Source organism: Azolla caroliniana, unplaced genomic scaffold (assembly GCF_043228905.1).
Source record: "Azolla caroliniana isolate FFs.n. ecotype wild unplaced genomic scaffold, voAzoCaro1.0.p SCAF_15, whole genome shotgun sequence".
In the NCBI taxonomy this organism is placed as follows: domain Eukaryota; kingdom Viridiplantae; phylum Streptophyta; class Polypodiopsida; order Salviniales; family Salviniaceae; genus Azolla; species Azolla caroliniana.
Window position 1 is genome coordinate 9,773,990 of NW_028230450.1, and position 14,177 is coordinate 9,788,166.

Sequence of the window (14,177 nt, forward strand, 5' to 3'; positions counted from 1 at the left end):
AAGAAGCCCTCTCTCTCTCTCTCTCTCTCTCTCTCTCTCTCTCTCTAAAAATCCGAATTCTTTCTCTAATTTGATCCCAATGAAGAGTAAGTTGAGCGTGTTAGCTAATATATGAACAACACATGCATGCAACCAAAGGCAAGTAATAAGGCACTAGCCTTGATGATTATGCATGACCTTGTTTGTATCAAGGGCACCCAATTGGCACGAGATGAAGAACCAAAGAGAGGATTCTCATTGAGAGGTTGGAATGAGAAACGATGAAGAAACTTGGTGACGCACTTGCCATCTATGGTGTTCTTGGGGCAATTGTTGATATACAGGGTGAGCAGAAATATGATCACATTCACGATGATAATGAGGGGAATGAGAAGGGATATCCTCCTCTCCTTCGTCTCTTCCGGGAAATGCAGGGGCACACTAGAGTTTTGAACAAGGTATACATCTTTCCGACTCCTAAATGATCTGTGGGTCATGGCTACTTTCTTCTCAAGATCTTCCCCCATGCCACTCAAGGGAATCCGATTTAAAGAGAAGCTCTCTCTCTCTCTCTCTCTCTCTCTCTCTCTCTCTCTCTTCGTCTGCTAGAGAGATTGGCAAAGAGGAGGGGTGGGCTATGGGGTGCCTTAGATCTCACTCTGCACCCAGAACAAAGTATCATCCATGGCTGGCAAAACCTCTCTCTCTCTCTCTCTCTCTCTCTCTCTCCCTTCCTTTAGGGTTTAGTTTGTACGTATGTATGTGCTATATGTGTGTGTATGTTTGATACATGTGTGTGTGTTCTTTATTTCTACATATGTATGTATGTTTGATACATGTGTGTGTGTTCTTTATTTCTACATATGTATGTATTATGTATTGTATATATATAATGTCTCTATGTATGTATGTGTTATGTGTGTGTGTGTATTTTCTATTGATGTACATATGTATGTATTGTATTGCATGTGTTGTATGTATGGCATGTGTGTGTGTGTGTGTGTGTGTTCTTTACATGTGCATATGTATATATTCTATGTTTGGCACGTGTGTATGTGTATATGTGTTATGTGTCTGTGTATTCATCCATACAATAAATACATACATACACACATACAACACACACCACATTCATATATACAAACATATACACATATGCATGTATATATGTGTGTATGTATGTACATATTGTATAGTATGTATGTATGCATGTATGTATGTACATGTATGGATGTAAGTTGGTAACATTTATTCATGTATCATCGTAGGCGTGTGTACGTATATACGTGTAGCAATGTATGAATGAATATATGTATGTCCATGTACGAATGCACATATGTATATATATGTAATATGTAATGTATTTATGTATGTATATTTTTGGGGTATTTTCGTGTTTAGTATGTGTATGGCTCATATATGGATGTATGTTTGCAATATGCACATAATATGCATGCATATATCCAAGGTATGTGTAAGTATACATATATCTAATGTGTGTGTGCATGCATGTATGAATGTATTGTAATTTGTATGACCCTGTATGACCTATATAATATATATATATATACATAGGAAAGCGCTATTTTCCCCCCCCATTTTGGCTATCCCCCCCACCCCCCCCCCATTTTTTTACAATTTCTCATAGTTCTAACCTCATTCAGCAACATGTCTCAACAAGCGTCTTCAGCTTCAATTATCGATAAAACCTTCACCGAGAGAGGGGCTCTGATTAGTTTTATCAAGGACCATTTTCGTGCTCAGAATATCATCGTTGTATTGGATAAGCATAGCGACAACCGAAAAGTCACTTTCAAGTGCTACTATGGGGGGAAATATCGCAACCCTCTAGGCTTGACTGACAATACAAACGCACTTGCGATATGCGAGAATCTGAGTTATGTTGAGTTTATTAATTAATTAATAAACAATTTCATTTGGTTATATTAGGTTCTATAAATTTAGGAGGGGGGATAGCCAAAATGGGGGGGGGGCAAATAACGCTTTCCTATATATATGGTGATATGTGGAATATGTATGTATGTATGTATCTGTATGCATATATGCATGTGTCAATGTACATGATTTAATGTGTCTAGATGTGTGTTTATAATATGTGCATAATATGTATGTATATATCTAATGTATGTATGTCGATGTATATATGTACTATTATAGTGTGTATGACCATGTGTGTCTATGTTTGTATATGTGGTGATATGTATGTACATATGTATTGTATGTATGTATGTATATGTATGAATGTACGTATGTGTATATATGTAATGTATGAATGTACGTATGTGTATATATGTAATGTATGAATGTACGTATGTGTATATATGTAATGTATTCATGTATGTATATTTTTAGGATATTTTCATTTTTAGTATGTGTATGGATCGTATATGGATATATGTTTGTAATATGTACATTATATGCATTCATATATCTCATGTGTGTGTATGTATGTATGTATGTATGTATGTAAGTATTATAGGCATAGAATGAACCATGTGTATCATATGTGCATTCACATTCGAGAATGATTCAATCAAACGTGTATGGTAAATCATCTCAAAGTTGGATTGGATTGACAAGTTGGATTGGATTGACTATGGTTTATATTATATATTGATTCACTCTCAATCCCAATAAGTGGACTCTAATCCATTGTGAACCACCAACATAAGTATGGTTGCAATATTTCCATTGTATCACATGCATACTTTTGGGATGCTTCTTAAGAATCAAGACATCTCTATCATCCTCACTTTAGAACTTTACAAAAAAAGGAGTATGAACTATAGAGATTGAATCAAAATATGTCATTATAAATTATAATCAAATGTTCAAAAACTCATAAAACAAACATTCGAGAATATGAAGAAAATATGACATACGCAATAGTAACATAACAACTTATCACTAGGGTGAGCTAATTTCTAATAACAAAGAAAGAAAGAAAAAGAAGAAAAAAGAAACGATCAAAATCTCATAAAACGTATATTCGAGAATATGAAGAAAACATGACATAGGTAGTAGTAGAATAAAAATTTACCATTAGGGTGAGCTAATTTCTAATAACAAACAAAGAAGAAAAAAAAGTAACATGACAATAACAAGAGGATATGAGAAAGTCGGGAATTTAACTCAAGACACAAGCAATAGTAGCATGGCAACTTACCACTAGGTTAAGCTCATTTCTAATAACAAAAAATGAAAAAAAAATGAAAAAAAACAAAAAAACAAATATAAACTTTTGCTATGGTACAACAAAAGAGAGATGAGAACATTGGGGCTCAAACCCAAGACATAGACAGCAATAGCATGTCTCTTTACCACTAGGATGACCTAAATTTGTGATAAAAACATGAAAAAAAAGAAAAAACAAAGGAGCGCATATTTTTCCCTTTTCAAACGTGTTCATTTTCAAACGTTTTCAATCGTTTGAATGCTTGCACGAACACGAATATTACGTTCTATGATTGTAGGTTGTATGGTCCCATATGACCTATATATATATATGGCAATATGTGGAATATGTATGTACATATGTAATATATATGTGTATGTATATATGTAATGTATGTATGTGTATGTAAATTTGTATATTGTGTAATATGTATGGATTATATGATATGTAGTATGTAATTTATTTATGTGTGTGTGTGTATATATATATATATATATATATATATATATATATATTGTCATGTGTGGGGGACCACACTAGGTGGTTTTGTTCCAAGAGGAAAACTAACTTGTAACTAACTAGGGGTAGAGCCAAGAAAGGTGGGAAACACTATAAAGAGAGATGCCTACCAAGAGAGGAAAGGGACTGTAATTGAGCACATTACATTGGTGGAAATAACGGGCATTTTTAGATCAACCACAACCTGCACACCCACTGATCATCACACAGAAGCAACCCACCGATCATCACACACGAGTATTCCACTGATCTTCACACAGAGGCAGCCGCTAAGCCTACAAGTGACCTGCCGAAAAGACGCGAATTCAAGAGAGCATCAACTACACAATGATGCAGACATCAGATTTCAACAACACAATGAGTATGCAACCAGAGTTCGTGGAACAGACCTCTCCAAGAAACGCAACCGAGCAAATGCTTCAAGCTATGTCAACGATGATGTTGCAGGTAAACCACACAAATCAAACAATAATATATTGGTTAACTAATCAATCACAACAAACAGGAAACATCACAGAGAAACAGAAGGACTCACGAATTAGACCACGATCATTTTCTGGCCTACCAACAGAAGACGTATTGGCTTGGCTAGGTCACTTTGATAATGTCGTCGGCTATCATTAATGGAGTGATGATAGAAAAGCCCTAGAACTGCGCACAGTATTGGAAAATGTCGCAGCAACCTGGTTTATTCAACAACCAGAAGAAGTAAAACAAGATTGGTCATACCTGCGCGAACAACTGGCACAACACTTCGCCAATAACGATATAACACAAACAACCCTACAACAATTAGGTAACATGCGTCAACAAGCACATGAGCCAGTAGCACAGTTTGCAGTAAGATTAAAACAACTCTTACTTAGAGTAGATCCAAACATGAAAGAGTCTATGAAGCTATATTTCTTGCTGCCAAGGCTGAGACATGACATCTATAGGAGAGTAAAAGATCAAGGGCCGACAACCTTCCAACTGGCTGTACAGATCGCCCAACGTATAGAAACACCTGATTATATGGAATTGTCGCAGGCACCTACAATGCCACAACAAAACAATCAGAAGCATCAAGTCGAATCCACAGCATGCCCGATGGATATTGACATCCAAAATGCACAGATTAATGCTAGGAAGCAACTCCCAAGTCGAGACACTCAAGGACGCCCCCGTTGTTTTTACTGCAATAATTATGGTCATGTTAAGAAATATTGCAGGAAATTCACCGCATCTAAACACCATCAGAATGCCCAAATCCAGTTGGCTGATTCCACATCTCTTGCCAACATACAGGAAAACATCAATGCGGGACGTTGAAGGAAGAGCAACTCCCACACTTCCAAGCCGCTACATCTTCTAGCCGAATAGTCTGCTCCACAATCGCACGTATTCAGAATACATCACATGAAGCATTACTAGATTCAGGTAGCACAATCTCTTCAATTAGTTTAGATATAGTTAATCAATTGCATTTACCAACATCATCTGCACCACTAATCCATGTAATTTTTGGTGACAAGCAAAAACTCTATAAATCATTCACACACGCACATTGCAATTTCACACTAGCACAACATACCTTCGTCCATTCATTCTATGTCCTACCAAAACAGCTATTTCCTTTAACATTAGGATGTGATTGGTTTGTTAAGCATGGGGCCCAATTGCATTTTGACACACAGACATTAGTTCTTCCACACCTTAGGCCTTGCACCACAATTCCCCTTCTTAACACACCTTATACTAGCACACAGGTCATGCATACTCAAATCCAAATAGAACCAGCACAATCACGTTTGACCGATCTCTGTCGCCTACTCGGGAAGTTCCCGAAAATCTTTAGGAAGACAGAAAAAACCACTCAAGTAACTTTACAAGTGCATCACGCCATACCCACAGCGGACTCTCCTCCGGTGAGAATGGCAGCTCGAAGGCGCTCACCACTTGATCATCAACGGATAAACACTGCAGTCCAAGAAATGCTCCGAAAAGATATTATTGAGCCGTCTAGTAGTGAATGGGTATCAGAACCTCATCTGGTCAGAAAAGATGACGGTACATTCAGATTTTGCATTGATTTCAGATTACTAAATAAAATTACAAAGCATGACAGGTATCCATTACCACGCATCGACGATTTAATCGACCAACTCGGTAAGTCAAGATACTTTACATCCTTAGATCTGGCTTCAGGGTATTGGCAAATACCCCTACGACCTGAAGATAAACACAAGACAGCTTTTAGAACACAGCATGGCTTATACCAATTTAAGAGAATGCCCTTCGGATTATCAGATGCAGGCAGCACGTTCCAAAGAATGGCGAACACCATTTTTCAAGACCTCATCCATAAAGGAGTCATACTAGTCTATCTCAACGATATACTGATACACACTGCTGACTGGTCGCAACATATTCAAGTTCTACAAGAAGTCCTCCTATGCATCCAAAAATATAGCCTACAACTACAATTTAAGAAGTGCAAATGGGGAGCAACGGAATTACGATTTTTAGGATTCATGATATCCTCAAAAGGCATCCAACTCGACCCTGCTAAGATATGAGCCATTGCTGATTACCCAACGCCGAGCAACATCAAATCCCTACAAAGCTTCCTTGGTCTTGTGAACTTTTCATTACGGTTTATCCCTAACCTAGCCACGGTCACAGCCCCCTTGAGATTACTATTGAAAAAAGGATCAAAATATCAGTGGTCAGCAGATTGTACACAAAGTTTTGAGAAACTAAAAAAATTAATCAAGGATGCGGGAACCTTGGCATTTCCAAACTTCAGCAAAGTCTTCCGCCTTCAAACAGATGCTTCCAATTATGGAATCGGTGTTGTGCTCTTGCAACAAGACGACAATGACGACTGCCAGCCGATAGCATACATAAGTAGAGCATTGACGAAATCAGAGCAAAACTACTCTACGACAGAAAAAGAGTTCTTGGCAATTCTTTGGGCATTCAAGAAGTTCCACCCTTACCTGCATGGAACATCCGTCCAAGTAGAAACGGATCACCAGCCATTGGTATCGCTCATCCACAAAACTCATCCACCGAGAAGACTACTACGATGGGCACTCCCTTTGCAAGAATACAGTTTTACCATGATTTATCGGAAGGGAGCATCCAACACAGTTGCTGATGCTTTATCTCGGATGGAGTACCATGTCGCACAATGGGCAGAGGATGCCAATGACCTCCCATTTCAGCCACAGCAAATAGCACAAATGCAACAGCAAGACCCTGTGATCAAGGACCTCATCCTGCGAATACAAAATAGCCATGACAAGCAGGTATACCGTCATTTTGTTTTAATTGACAACATACTCCATTTTATTAGTCAAGGCCTCCCTCCACGTCTGTATTTACCGGAGGCATTACGGGCAACTTATCTCGAATTCTATCATAATCATCGGTTGACGGGTCATTTCGGTTTCCATAAGCTCCTCCATCGCATTCGGTCAATGTATTATTGGCCAAAATTAAGATAGTCTATCTCTACATTCCTACAAACATGCTCCACATGTCAGACCGTAAAAAACCCACAGTCCACATACGGTACCTTGACACCCATTGAAGTCAAGGAACCTTTTGAGATGGTGGGATGGGACCTTATGGGCCCATTTCCAACATCAATACAAGGAAACAAATATATTTTGGTAATTACAGAATACTTGACCCGATGGTGCGAAGCTGCTGCCTTACCAGATGCAACAGCAAATACGGTCGCCAATGCCCTTCTACAAAGGGTGATTTTTCCTCACGGATGCCCTCACCAAATTCTTTCCGATCAAGGATCACAATTCCGAAGCGAAGTGATGCAAGTTCTCACGCAGAGTTTGGGAATAAAGCGGTTGTTTACATCGCCAAACCATTAAACAAACTATTGTAGCCTATGTTGATCCTTTACATCAATCATGGGATCAAGTATTGTCATTCGCGGTACACGCATACAACATCTCAGTACAAGAATCCACCAAGGTGAGTCCATTCAGGGCATTATACGGCCGCGATCCTCGTCTCTCCCCAGACCCACACACCATCAAAGTCAACCCACATCATAGTGATGCCACCTCGTGGTGGTTATATCTACAATCAATGATGCCTCTTCTCCGACGAGCCATTCAATATAATTTAAGTAAAGCCCAACAAAGACAAAAGAAATATTTCGACAAATCACATAGGCCAACCACACTCAATATCGGCGAATATGTTCGAGTCTATTACCCGGTGCGGAAAAAAGGTCTTTGTGAATCATTCATGCACAGATGGTTAGGACCATACAAGATCATAGCACACATCGGCTCGAACACTTACCGGTTACGCCGAATCGATAAATCGACGAAAACAGTCACACATGTCTCGCGGATTAGGCGCATACCTCCCCCAACTGAGAATCTCCACCCCGACGACACCGGTGCGGACGACACAGGACTGTCGCAGCCATCGACATGCCAAGATGTATCCACAATCGATGACTTCACGGGCCTGTCGCAGCCACCGACACACCTGGATGTAGCCACAGTCGAAGCGCAGACGCATCCCCCACTCTGAATCGATCCATAACCGCCCACAATCGTCACGCCATCGAAAGTGTCACACCTGGATGTCGTTGCAGTCGAAGCGCATGCACATCCTTCACTGCGAATCAGACCATAGCCACCCCCCAATCGTCACGCCATCGACAATGACACAGTCAACATCCTTGGGAGGCGTCATTGTGACTTTAGCAGTCAAAAACCCTCGCTGCACAGTAACGAAGAACAAATGAATAAGGGTCTAGGTCCTACTATGTAATTTTATTTTTTTTAAAAGGGGGAGGTGTCATGTGTGGGGGACCACACTAGGTGGTTTTGTCCCAAGAGGAAAACTAACTTGTAACTAACTAGGGGTAGAGCCAAGAAAGGTGGGAAACACTATAAAGAGAGATGCCTACCAAGAGAGGAAAGGGACTGTAATTGAGCACATTACAATATGTATCTTATTTATTGTATGTATGTAGATTTGTAATACATATAATATGTAATTGTATGTATTTATGTGTATGTGTATGTGCATATATAAGTTGTAATTTATTTATGTATGTATTTATGTATGTGTATGTACGTATGTACATATGATATTATATATTTGTATATATATTCATGTTTAGTTAGTATGCATGTATAAATGGGTGTAATGTATGTATATACATATTCATGGATGTAGTGTTTAAATGTAGGTATATATGCATGTATATATGTATGTATGTATGCTACTCCAAATTTAATTATTGTTTGCATAATATATTCTTTATTATCTCATTGAAATATCTAATATTTCATGGGCTTATGTAATTTTTTTCTCTAGCATAATTAATAGTACCCTTATGTAAATATATATTTTATGTATTTATTAATACCCTTATATATATACATTCTGTATCTCAATGGTTAATTTAAACCCCTTTTGATGAACTCACGTGCTATCATACAAGTTTTGACAGTGAAGCCCCCGGGGGCGACCCAAGAAGAGCATGATTCTCATGTACTATTAGTACTAAAACGACTTCAAGAACATGGTCTTTATGCACAGCTGGAAAAATGTAGTTCCGGGTGCAACCAGGTAGAATTTCTAGGTTATGTCATTTCCTCAGAAGGCATCTCCATGGATCTAGCTAAGGTCAAAACGGTGGTAGAGTGGCAGACTCTGCGTTCGTTGCGAGATGTGCAATGCTTTTTAGGCTTTACCAACTTTTACCACAAGTTCATACAGGATTACTCAAAGCTTGTTCTGCCTCTCACATAGCTTACCAGGAAGGGACAATCGTTAGTTTGGTCTGAAGAAGTGGACATGGCTTTTGAGAGTCTTAAGAAGGCATTTACATCGACTCCTATTTTAGCTCATGTTGATCCAAAAAAACCATTCATCACTGAATCAGACGCATCGGATTTCGCCTTGGGTAGCATTCTGTCGCAACAAGGTGATGATGAAAAGCTACATCCTATGGCTTTCCACTCACGCCAGTTTGATGCCGTGGAAATCAACTATGAAATTCATGATAAGGAGCTATTAGAAATAGTGGACTCTTTTACGCAATGGAAGCATTTTCTAGAGGGGTCTTCTCATCAAGTCACTTTATTCAGTGATCACAAAAACCTTGCCTACTTTCAGAATGCTCGTGTGTTAAATTGACGTCAAGCTCGTTGGGCCCAATTCCTCACTCCTTTCGACTTCAAAATTACATATCTTCCTAGGAAGCAACAAGGGAAGGCAGATGCATTATCATGGCGCTCGTATCTAGCCCCGCATCCCGGCGATCCGGCTTTCGATAACCAAAAGCAAGTAATCTTGGGACCGACACAATTGCAAGCAACACAGGTCTTCGATATGTCCTTGGATTCCCACGTTATCGATACCATACATGAGGACTTGAAGACAGATGCTTTCACCCAAGCCATTCTAGCACAAATTGATCCCTCTCAAGCATCTTCTTCACAATCACAACAACTAGGTACGGACTATCGACAATTCGAATGTCATGATGGATTACTATTCTTTAAGAAACTCTTGTATGTTCCTAATAGTACTTGTCGCCTTCAAGTAGTCCAAAACTGTCATGACACATATACAACTAGGCATTTTGGTAGTACTAAAACATTAGATTTAGTACAACGATCATTCTGGTGGCCCCATATACGTCAATTTGTCGAAGATTTTGTTCAAACTTGTGATATATGTTGCAGAGCAAAAGTGCCAAGGCGTCATCCATATGGTTTATTAGAACCATTACCAATTCCAAGAAAGCCATGGCAATCCATTGCTCTAGATTTCATCACAGATCTTCCGGTCTTTAAGGGATTCGATGCAATCTTAACAGTAGTAGATTGATATAGGAAGATGGCCCATTTCCTGCCATGTACAAAGGAAATCTCTAGTGAGGAAATTGCCGAAACTATCATGCGTGAAGTATATCGGCATCATGGCCTTCCCGATAATATCATCAGTGACCGTGGACCCCAGTTCATCTCGAAGTTCTGGAAGCACCTCTTTAAAATGCTTCAGGTCACTTGTAACCTCTCCTCCGGCTGCCACCCGCAAATAGACGGCCAAGCAGAACGAACTAATCAAACGTTGGAGCAGTATCTGCGGTGTTTCCTAAGCTATCATCAAGATGACTAGGCGGATATTCTCCACTTTGCCGAATTTGCGTATAATAACTCTGTCCACTCATCGACAAAGGTTACACCATTTTATGCTTATACGGGTTGTCACCCCCGGTTGTATGTATTTGAAACTCCAGAGTTACCCACAAATCCCTGCATAGAGGATCATTTTGAGCGGTTACACAAGATACAAGCGGATTTATCTATTCATCTAAAACACGCTCAACAAACACAAAAGGTTTACGCAGATCGTTGTCGGCTTCCATCCAGTGTTAACATTGGCAATCGGGTATGGCTACTACGACGACAAATCAAGACTACTCGCCCATGTGATAAGTTGGATTATCGGCAATTAGGTCCTTTTCGTATTATCGGAAAAATTAATGATGTCGCTTTTCGTCTCGATCTACCTCCGCAACTCCGGATACATCCGGTGTTTCATAGTTCGCTCCTCGAACCCTATCAAGACAGCACCATCCCAGATCATATTAAACAACCTCCTCCCCCTTGACGATGGGGCCGAGTACGAGGTTGCCGCCTTCCTCAATTCCAAGATTTTTCGCAACAAGCTCTACTATTTAGTCAATTGGTTAGGATATAGTCCCAACGACCATACCTAGGAACCGATAGAGAATGTGACCAATGCTCGTGCTCTTCTTGAAGACTTCCATCGCCAATATCCAGGCAAACCGGGTCCTCACTACAAAATGACTCATTACACTCGTTGTGGGGATAGTGTCATGATATGGCAACACTCGAACCCGTGTCCTTATGTTACATGGGTCCAACTCTTGACCATTATACCATCTTTTGTAATACGAAAAATATTATGGTCATTTAAGTTTTATTATAGAAAATTGATGTATATTCCAGATTTCTCTGGAACATTCTAGAAACTTTAGGAGTACTCTTGAGAACACTATAAAAGGAGGCACAAGGCATTATTTCGAACCAAATCGGTTCAACATCAGTCTTAAGCCTCCTAGCCTTCCTTGTATATTCTTCTCACATAATATATCGTTGTCATCATCATTTCCTCTCACTCTCACTCTCTCTCTCTCTCTCTCGCTCCCACTCCCTCTCTCTCTCTCTCCTTCTCTCGAGTGTTCTACACCCTCTATTCTTCTTAGTACTAATATTTCTCTCTTAGTACTAATTTCGTCTCTGTCTCTGTACTAATCCTGACAATAGCCGACGTGTTCATTCGAGACTAAAATCTAGGTGGTTGTACCATGTACACCTATTCCTCAAGCTCACCTTGCAGGAAAACACATTCTTTATATCCATTTGATGTAAGTCCCACCCCTTCGCCGCAGCTACTGCAAGCAACACACAGGCGTTCGTCATCTTCATGACCGGCACGAACATCTCATCATAGTCAATGCCTGGTTGTTGTGCATAGCCCTTGACCACTAACCAGGCCTTGTATCGGTTGACGGAGTCGTCGGTGTTGTACTTGATCTTGTACGCCCACCTGCATCCGATTAGCTTCATGCCCTTGGAGGCATCAACCAAATCTCAAGTCTCATTCTCCGTTAGCCGCTCGCATCTCTTCCTCTGTTGTGGCACGCCAATTTGCCTCTTCTACCGCTTCTACGTAGCTCACCGGCTCGCGCACTTCTGCCACCTTTGTCATGTACGCATAGTGATATGCCATGTACTCATTATCTCCATACTGCTTCACAAGTTTCTTCTTGCGGGTAGATCGTCGAGGCTTCTGGTTCACTTATTTAATGGCCCTCTTGGCCAATTCCGACTTCGTTTCCGAAGGTCCGTTTGTCATGAACACATGACATGACCATTATGGCGTCATCCGAACTTGAACCTCGAACCTTGTAATCCATACTTGAAAACCTCAACCATTAAGATAGCTTATTGTAATATGAAACAATAAAAGCTACTTCTTGTATTACATTGATTATTGTAAAAACTCTAGATTATTCTAGAATGTTCTAGAATGTCCTAGAGCATTCTACGTCTAGAACATTCTAGAACATTCTAGAAATCTCTAAGCTATTCTATAGGAACCTATAAATAAGGGTATACATGTATTCTCAAATCAATTAGAATCAACACCAGTCTTTAGCTCTCATTACATATCTTGTATCCATTCTCTTTCTTTCTCTATCTTATACATCCATTCTTCTCTTAGTATTTGGTTCCTTTCTTCTCGTGTTCTCTAATATCCTTCTTCCATCACTCTATCTTTTATCCTTGGTTCTGACAGTTTGATTTGAATTCTCTCTCTCTCTCTCTCTCTCTCTCTCTCTCTCTTATCCTCCTTTGTAACCATCCTGAAACCATGGCTGCCATTAACTCAGAAGAATATCTCACCCTTGTTGCAGAAATGGAGAACCTTAAATCCAAGTTCGCATCTCTTGAAGTAGAGAATCAACGTCTACTTGGGGATCTACAAAAGGTTACTATAGAGAAGCAACAACAACAAGAGGAGTTCACGCGACAAGTGCAACAGTTAGAGTCGACAATCGTAGTGTTACAACAACAAAGGGTTGAAGGTCAGGGACTTATCAAGGAGCCCAAAATTAGCCTCCCAGCTAAATTTGATGGGTCAAGGGCGCATTTCCGAGGTTTTTTGAATCAAGTACGGTTGGTGATTCAAATGCATCCCGTGCGTTATCCAACAGATGCATCACGAGTCGGGCTAGTGGGCACCTTATTGACTGGCATAGCGTTGTCGTGGTTTGCTCCATTGCTAGAGACCAATTCTCCTCTACTGAATAATTTCGAGGAATTTATCAAGGAATTTAAGGCTTGTTTCGGAGATACTGATGGGGCGAGAACAGCTATCAACAAGATTCGTACACTTCGTCAAGGTGATCAACCAGCTTCGACATATGCTGCCAATTTCCGTCTCATCGCAAGCAATATTCCTTGGGATGAACAAGCCCTAATGGAGCAATTCCGTTTAGGCCTTCGTAGTGATGTCAAAGACTTACTTCTTACCTTCCCCGAGGATCCAAGGTCACTTACAGAAGCTATTAGTCGAGCAATACAGTGTGATAACCGCCTTTTTGAGCGTCGATGTGAGCAACAACAACAAATAACAAGTTCAAGATTCGCACCAACTTATGCATCAGTAACGGCACAATCATCCCCAAGGCAAATGTATAGCCCTGCTCCAACTCCAAGGCAAACACGTAGTCCTGTCCCAATGGAAAGTCCTGCACCCATGGAGATCGATATGACTCAATGACGAGGACCGTTGTCAGACGACGAGAAGCAAGGTCGTCGAGCAAACCATATGTGCTTATATTGCGGAGGTCCAGGACATATAGCCATTCATTTCTCCCGTAGGCCGAGACGTCAGGTAAATCAAA

At 40.1% G+C, this 14,177-nt stretch overlaps 1 long non-coding RNA gene and 1 pseudogene across 3 annotated transcripts; one reads left to right on the plus strand and one right to left on the minus strand.

Moving 5' to 3' along the window:
• Positions 1-4,108: 4,108 nt before the first annotated feature.
• On the plus strand, positions 4,109-5,005 carry LOC147854552 (uncharacterized; annotated as a pseudogene).
• A 435-nt stretch (positions 5,006-5,440) lies between these two features.
• LOC147854553 (uncharacterized) lies at positions 5,441-8,242 on the minus strand. Of its 3 annotated transcripts, XR_015531053.1 has the most exons (6): positions 8,012-8,242; positions 7,064-7,200; positions 6,676-6,957; positions 6,462-6,560; positions 5,813-5,905; positions 5,441-5,724 (listed from the first exon to the last, which is right to left on the minus strand). It is a non-coding gene; the product is annotated as an uncharacterized LOC147854553 (long non-coding RNA). The 3 variants fall into 3 exon arrangements; XR_015531054.1 differs by having other exon boundaries at positions 6,676-7,200; XR_015531055.1 differs by lacking the exon at positions 8,012-8,242 and having other exon boundaries at positions 7,064-7,212.
• Positions 8,243-14,177: the final 5,935 nt, after the last annotated feature.